Source organism: Elephantulus edwardii, unplaced genomic scaffold (genome assembly GCF_000299155.1).
Source record: "Elephantulus edwardii isolate Elephantulus edwardi_28Jun2011 unplaced genomic scaffold, EleEdw1.0 scaffold00134, whole genome shotgun sequence".
In the NCBI taxonomy this organism is placed as follows: Eukaryota; Metazoa; Chordata; class Mammalia; order Macroscelidea; family Macroscelididae; genus Elephantulus; species Elephantulus edwardii.
The window spans coordinates 2914675-2923732 of NW_006399884.1; positions in this window are offsets into that span (position 1 = coordinate 2914675).

The window sequence follows — 9058 nt, forward strand, 5'->3', positions numbered from 1 at the left end:
GCGTCGCCCTCGCGCTCGGAGGCAAGGATTTTAAGGCTCTGTCTCACATACTTTGGCCATCGGAAAAGAGATGGAACTTAAGTGTCCGCAAGTAGGTAAACAAAATAAAGTATATACACACGATAATACTATGGGACACTTAAAAGTAATGAATTTCAGAAGCACTGTATAACATGGATGATCCTGTTATGTGCCTTCGAGTTGAGTGTGATGCAGCAAACCTACGAACAAATCAGAACCCTCTATTATCCTGCGGCGTCCTCATGTCTGCGGCCTACTTGAGCCCATTACTGCTAACACTGTGTTAGTCCATCTTGTTGAGGGTCTCTTTTGTGAAACCCTCTATCTCTCCCATCATGATGTCCTTTTCCAAGGGATGCTCCTAGCCACGTCTCCAATGTATGCAGACAAGCTTTACCGTCTCAAAGGAGCACTCTGAGTGTACCTTCTCCAAGACATAGCTGTTTGTCCATTAGATAAATTCAGTACTCTTCAACAACAAACTCAAAGGCATGAGTTGTTCTGTCATTCCTATGCATTGTCCAGCTCTCAGACACATAGCAAGTGATTGAAAAGACCATGATCTGAATGTCATGCACCTTAGGCATTAAACTGATATCACTGCCCTTCAGTACTTAGGTCCCTGACAATAGACTTGCCTAATGCTTTACGTCCTGATTTCTTGACTGCTGGTGCCAAGGGTGTTGATGGTGGATCCAAGTAAGATAATAGACAATTTGAATCTTTTCTTCATCTAACAATATTTCCTATTGGCTCAGTGGTGAGGAATTTTGTCATCTTGATTTGAGGTGAAATCCATTTTGAAGTCTTTGATCTTCTGTGGCAAGTGAGTGCTGTCATCTGTGTAATGCTGATGCATTATGAGTCTTCCTCAGATCCTGATGCCACATTTTTCTTCATGGAATCCAGCTTCTGGAATGATTTGTTCACCAAACAGATGAAATAGGTATGATGCACACCTTTCTTAATTTTAAACCGTAAAGTTGTTGGGTTTTTTTTTTGTTTGTTTGTTTGTTTTTATCATGGCGAGTGAAACCAAGCTGCTCCTTGGAGGCAAAGATTTTGAAGCTTCTGTCTGACATACTTTGGGTATGTTGCCAGGAGGGATCAATCCTTGGAGAAGGACATCATGCTTGGAAGGGTGGAGGAACAGCACAGGAGAGGACCCTGGAAAAGATGGATTGATACAGTAACTGGGGCAGTGGGGGGTTGGTGTGTCAGAGTCAGACTGGCTCAGAATAGGGCAAGGTTCAGAGCTGCTGTACATAGGGTCACTATGAATTGCAGGCAACTCGACAGCACATAAGAACATTGTTAGAAACCAAAATGTGTTAAATGGAAAACCAGTTAGCTTTGAAAATTCCCCCAAATCACGGTGCGGGGAGGGGAGAGGAAATCATACTTCTATTATCCAGATACAGTTTTCATTTTGGCATATTCCGGGTCTTGATAACAGGCAGAGTTAGTATGCACAGTAACTAGGTAACTTGCCTTTTAATATTTTATCCTAAATTTCATTTTTGTATGTTGTTATGTGCCATCGAGTTGTTTGTGACTTATAGCGACCCTATGTACAAGAGCTCTAAATGCTCTTCTATCTTGTGCCAATGTATTCTAGCCATCTGAAACACACTTATTCCCACCTCTCCAGTCACAGTATTGATCCATCTCATCAAAGGTCTTTCTCTCCTTCGTCGCCCCTCCACTCTGCCAAACGTGATGTCCCTCTCCAAGTACCAGTCCTTCCTTGCAACATGCCCAAAATATGTCAGACGAAGCTTCATAACCCTTGACTCCAAGGAGCATTCCAGCTTCACCTTCTCCAGGACAAACCTGTTTGTTCTCCTAGCAGTCCATGGTATATTCAACACTCTTCTCCAGCACCACAGCTCAAAGGCATCAATTCTCTTTCTATCAACCCTATTCACTGTCCAACTCTCTGATACATAGCACGTAATTGCAAAGACTATAGCCCGGATCAGGCGCACCTTAATCTCCAGCCTGACGTTCCTCTTCAGTACTCCTGTGAGGTCCCTCACAGCCAACCTTCCCAAAGCAATTCGTCTCCTGATTTCCTGGCTGCTGTTACCAAGAGTATTGATTGTGGAGCCAAGCAAACTAAAACTGTTAACTATTTCAATCTCTTCGTCATCCATACTGATGCTGCCAATTGGCCCAGTGGTGAGAATCTTTATTGATGTTGAGCTTCAATCTGTATTGAAGCTGCAGTCCTTGACCTTCTGCAGCAAGCACTTCAGGTCCTCCTTAGTTTCAGCAAGCAGGGTTGTGACATCTGCATAACGCCGGTTGTTGATGATTCTTCCACCAATCCTGATGCCACATTCCTCTTCATACAGCCCGGTGTCTTGGATGATCTGTCCTGCATAGATTGAAAAGGTATGGAGACAGAATACATCCCTGACGGACCCCTTCTTGATTTTGAATCATGTAGTGTCTCCTTGCTCTGTTCTGACGACTTCCTCTTGGTCCAAGTATAGGTTTCACATTAGCACAATCAAATGTACTGGGATTCCCATTCTTCTTAGAGTCAGCCACGGCTTGTGATCCACACCGTCAAAAGCCTTTGCATAGTCAATGAAGCACAGATAGACATTCTTCTGGTATTTGCTTTCTGCCAAGATCCATCTAACATTAGCTATAATATCCCAAGTACCACGACCTCTTCTAAATCCAGCCTGTACATCTGGCAGTTCTCTGTTGATATATTGTTCCAAACGTTTTTGGATAATTTTCAGCAGAATCTTGCTTCCATGTGGTATTAATGATATTGTTCGATAATTTCTGCAGTCTGTTGGGTCACCTTTCTTTGGAATGGGAGCAAATATCGATCTTTTCCAGTCAGTGGGCCAGCTGGCTGTTCTCCAGATTTCTTGGCACAACTTAGCACATCCAGGGCATATAGCCATAATTTTATTTGTGATAGTTTAAATAATTTAAATATATTTCATTAATAATTCATGGGACTTCATCAAATGAAAAAAAAAAACAATGGAAGAAGAAATACTCCATGAAGAAAGTTTGTTCTTGGTAGGCCTGGCATTGTATAGTTACAGAAAGTCAGGCCCCATGCACTGGATGGATTATGACAGCAGTGCTTTGAATAGTAGCAAGAAAGAATGCAAATTCTCATATGTGTGGCTTGCTGGTCAGTTCAAGGGGCTTTTAAAAAAATTAATTTCAGTAAAAATTCACAGAGACTTTGGATTTCCATTCATTCATTATTGCACTTTTCACCCCTCCCAACCCTCCCCCCTAGTACACTACCCTCTTGGAAAAGTAAAAGAAAAATTCTTTCATTGTTTTAAAATTCCTCCTCCCAGGTACACTCCACTATGCAGGCTTCGCTCTGGACTCCTGTCATGACAATAATACCTAATCACATATCCCTTTTAAACAGTTTTCTCCTTCATCTGTTTCAATGCAGTATACATTATTGAACCCATCTTTCTCAGTCTCTCCCCAACCCTGAGGTCAGTCCTGTTTTCCAACAGTGGCACCATGCAAATTTCTCTCTGTCCTTTTGTGACTGAGATACTTCACTAAGCATAATGTCCTCCAGAGTCACCCATTTTGAATAATATTGCATGAGTTCCTTGTTTTTTCAATGCAGCATAGTATTCCGTTGTGTGAATATACCACAGCTTCTCTATCCATTCGTTTGTTGATGGACACTTAGGTTGTTTCCATCTCCTTGCTATTGTGAACAAAACTGCAATAAATGTGGGTGTGCATATATCTGCTTGGATGTCAGTTACCGTCTCTTTGGAGTATATTCCCAGTAGTGGAATTGCTGGGTCAAATGGTATTTCTATTTCCAACTTTTTGAGGAAGCAGCATACTGCCTTCCATAGTGGTTGCACCATTTTACACTCCCACCAATAAGAGTTCCAGTTTTTCCACAACCTCACCAGCATTTGTTGTTTCCTGCTCTGTTGAATTTTGCTATTCTGTCTGGGGTGAGATGATATCTCATAGTTGTTTTGATTTGCATCTCTCGGAGCTAGGGATTTTGAACCCTTCTTCATGTGCTTGTTAGCCATCTGAATGTCTTCTTCGGTGAAGTGTCTGTTCATATCCTGTGCCCATTTTTCTATTGGATTATTTATCTTGTGGTGAGTTCAAGGGGCTTTAATCATCAAGTGTGTTTCACAGAAAGGTAAGTAATTTTTCTTTGCTGTTTCTGTGTTAAATCTCTTGAAGAAAAAGAAAAGAAAACAAAAAAACCCCACTGCCCTACATAACAGGATGTGAAAACAGGTAACAGATGTGTTAGGTTAGGATGTGTTAGGCAGAATGTGTTAGGTTAGGATAGCCTAAGCACTCCTTGACATTTAGACATGAAGAAAAGTGACATAAACCCCAGCATTTGGCACTGCTACCAGCAGAGATAACAAATTTGGAATGTAACTTTCCCATCAGGTGTCTGTATAAGGCAGGACAAGTAAACTGAGCTGTCCAGGATCACATGGCTCTGGAAAGCAGAACAGGAAACAATTTGGTAAAGAAATGGCAGGAGAAACTGGGCTAAATTCATCAGAATTCTGAATACAAACAGGACGTGTGGGGCTGGTTCAGTATCAGTCCACCTTGAGCATTTATATTCCCTATGAAGAGTATAATCTGGTACCTGTTCATTCAGCAGGATCCAGAAGGTGGTTGGTGGTCTTATGTTTACAATGGCACATTTATTTTTAAATATCAAAGAAAAATTGCAAACTTTTCTTGAGTGCAGTGGCATCGTAGCCTAAAATGTGTGTTCATTTGTGTTATCTTTCCTGTGAGCCCTATCATGTGCTTCCCAGGCAGGTGGCAACACATGGTAACAGCAATGCAAATAAAAACCAAAAGGAGTTGGCTAACGAGATTTACTGTTCACATTCAAGTTCTCAGGAGAATGTCTTTGGAGTTTCATTGCTCAGCGTTTAAGAGCAGTAACCTTTATTGAAAGAACTTGATGTCAAAAAACAGAACTAAAATGAGGTTGTGTCCAACTCAAGATTATGCCTAGAATAAGAGGCATCAAAAGGTACTGGGTAGATCCAGGCAGCTCTATGCAGACTAGATAAAGTGACCACAGTTTGGAAGGAGAGAGTAGAAGAGGGGAGCCATGGTTAGAACCAGCCATAAAGGAATAACAGGTTTTTTTTTCTTTTTTTTTAAAATTAATTTTATTTTGTCATTTTAACCAACATTTACAGAGAACTTAGATTTTTTTTATAATTTTTATTTATTTATTTATTCTTTTTATGTGTGTACCGTCAAATTGGATCTGACTGGTACAGGAGGCGATAGTTCCTCCTTCAGCAGAGCATCTGGTGGATTTGAACCGCATACCTCTGGGATTGCAGTGGAATAACAGGTTTTGTATACAGACACATTAAAACTGCTTTGTTTCCTGAAAAGAAAACTGCTGCAGTAAGGTTCCAAATTCCTCTCACATGATAATTGAGTCATGTTGTCTGCACAAGAGTGGCAAGCAAATGCACTGACATCTTTGCACAGCTCCTAAGATGGACACAGAAGCAGGTGGAGAGGGCTGAGACCTGCAGAACTTCAAGGTTGGGAAAGTTTGGCACAAAGTCCCTGTGAAGGACTTTGGATGAGAGACAAGATGGGACTGTGTCTACTAGAGATGCTAGCATAGGCAACTGCTCAACCCTGCAGATCACTGAGAACGAGGGGCTACAGGAGACAATGATTTAGGCCGATGGCAAAAGGGTCGAAGTCCTACACACATTCCCAATGTCTGGATGTTGTAGACCCTTCTGTATCTTAGACATAATCCTGGGGAAGGAGGAGAAGGGTAGGAAAGACATTATGAAATCAGCTGAGGAAATTCAGCCAGCATAAATTTTTATGTGATCAATGGAGTGTAGGTTTGCAAAAAAACTAATTTTAGTTACTGTTGTTGATTGCCGTCAAGTTGAGCATGACACATAGTGACTCTATGAACGAAACCCTTTCTATAATTATCATAGTTTCTTCAAGTTCATAGAGTTTCCATTGGCATGTTGTTTAGGAAATAGATGCCACTCCTGCTTCCAAACCTGTTTTACAACTGGGAGCTCCACCGAACACTGTCCACAATGAGAAACCATTATGGCATTTGACACCCCAATGACACAAGGTTCAACATCACAGTAAACCCAGATTACCTCAGTACAACAAACTGACAAAAAGTGATGTACAAAGTAGAAGAATGTTTCTCCAAAATATAACAAAACTAGTCTCACTTAGCAGTGGTTAAGTGTCAAGTTGGATAGACTCATAGTGACCTTATGAACAAAAGACCTGAACTCTGTTCTATGATTAACATAATTTCTTTATGTTTATAGAGTTTCCAGAGGCATCTGGTTTAAGAAGAGGATACCATGTATACTATATATACACAATAGAATGCTACAAACCTCAAGTTGGTTTAAAGAGGAAGGGGGCATGCTCTAAACTGATAATTTCCTAAATACATTGTTTGATAAGGCAAGGGACCAAATAGTATTTGTATGTTATGCAACAGGTCACCTTTTGGTTTAGGAAATGTAAGAATAACACACACACACACACACACACACACACACACACACACACACGAATAAAGAGAACATATACAGCCAGAAGCAAGACTTGAGTAAAAAGAAATATTTTTTTTTTGCACACCTCAATTTGCAGCCTATGAAATTCAGTCTCTACATAGTTATTGCATGGGCATATATTGCAAGTGAGTGAGTTGACATTATGAGAGTGCAGCCTTAACAGAAAAGATGGGGGCTGATAAATATGACATTGTGGCTAGTGAAATGATAAACATGAATACCGAGTATCATGGGAGCAAATAGGAGAGACAGCGAGCATACCCTGTTGTTTGGCGCAGGAGAAGGGGACAGGATCAAGAAAACTTTGGTGATGTGGCTAAGCTTTTAAGTAACTGATGACTTACAACATTTTATAGTCGTTTCAATTTCAAAATCTTGCTAAACATTTTTATACAATAGCGAAGAGGTGGAAACAGCCCAAGTATCCATCAGTGGATATAAGGATAAAGAAACAAAGGTGCATTCATACAATGGAATACTTTTTGGTTTCTTGCTGGTCTCCCCCCCCCCCCCAATCGTGTCAGAACTCATTCATAAGTGCCCTTCCAGTGAGTTTTTGAGAGGCTATAAATTGCTTGGGAGTAAATTGCTCCTCTTTCTCCTGCAGAGCTTCTGGAGGGTTCAAACGACCAGAAGGGCACTGCCTTTGAATTAGTAGCAGCACAACTCCTTCTGGGCTGCACCACCAGAGTTTCCTAGTGGAGTCCTGTGCACCCCCGAAAGTGTTATGCAATCCATTGTATAACATGGATTCATTTAAAGGGCTTTGTTGTTGTTGTTGTTCTTATTGTTGTGGTTATGTGCCATCAAGTCACTTGTGACTCATAGTGACCCCAACCCTTCTCTTTCCTGTGCCAATCTTAACTGTCTGTACACACCTACCCTCATTGTCCCAGTCACTGAATCAATCCATCTCATCGAGGGTCTTCCTCTCCTACACTGTCCCTCCACCCTCCCAAGCATGTCCCAAGGACTGGTCCCTCCTTGCAACATGTCCAAAGTATGTCAGATGAAGCCTCAGAATCCTTGACTCCAAGGATTTACTTTAGGGTAAGCAAAATAACTCAGTCACAAAAGGACTATTATAGTGTTAGACCACTATCATAAAAAAAGCTCAGAAAACGCATACACACAGAATCATTCTTAGTTACCAGACTGGAAAGAGAGGAAGAAAGAAGTAAAAATTAATAAAAAGATAAGCTAAGTAAAGGGATAGATAGTATGCAGTCAGGAAGCTGGTCAAGTATTGTAACTAACTTTTAATTAACGTTAGAAAATAAAATGTGGGGAGCTCTGGTGGCCTAGTGGAAGGAGCTGCAACTACAATCCCAGAGGCACACGGTTCGAATCCACCAGATGCTCTGCCGGGGAAGGAAGGACAATCTCTTCCTGTACCAGTAAGATCTGATTTGACGGTACACTCACACAAAAATAATAAAAAAAAAAAGAAAATAAAATGTATAGGAATAAGCAGATGAAATTTTAATTGCAATACTGTGAAAAATAAATTTTAAAATACAGCAAGGAAAAAAAAACTCATTAAAACCCTCTAAAATAAATAAATAAAACTTTTGCCAAAATAGACAATTTCCTGTCCTCCTGAGCAGAACTTCTTTATTGGTTACTATTCCTTTTTAAGTGACATTATAACATAATGATACCTTTTATTACAGCATAAAGGATGAATTTTCATTATCCAAAACTATCCCAGACTGCTATGGCTTGTTGGTTCATGTGGAGAGTTTTTTTGGTCTGGTTTTTAAAATTTGGTATTTATGTCTTCTTTCTTTGTAGTTTCATAATTCACTTTATATCAGTGTAATTTCTGTGTTGTTGTTATGTGCTGTCCAGTTGGAACTGACTCATAGCCGACCATCCAGTGGCTTTTTAGAAACTGTAAAACACCCTAGAGGAGGCTGCGCTCTTTCTCCCATGGAGCTGCTGGTGGATTTGAGCAGTTCGTGGAGTTGCCAGCACAGCTCTTTAACATTAAACCACCAGAGCTCCGTGACTTCTCTAGATTGCCTTATTTATTGGCAGTTTATTTCCTTTGCCAAAAGAATTTGGACCCCCAAAATTGCAAATAAGCAAAAAGTAAAACCTTTATTGAATATAATGCGCAAGCTGCAATGCATTTTGTGGCAACTATGCATCTGAGAGCTGGACAATGAATAAGGATGTCAGAAACCTTGAATAAGGACAAAGAGGCCTTTAAACTGTGGTGTTGAAGAAGAGTACTGAGTGCTCGCTTCAGCAGCACATATACTAAAATTGGAACAATCCAGAGAAGATTAGCATGGCCCCTGCGCAAGGATGACACGCAAATTCGTGAAGCGTTCCATATTTTTGGATGAAATATGTTTACGGCATTGAAGTCTATGGGGGAGAGAATAGTCTAAAAGTATTATATTTTAAGGCATTATTTT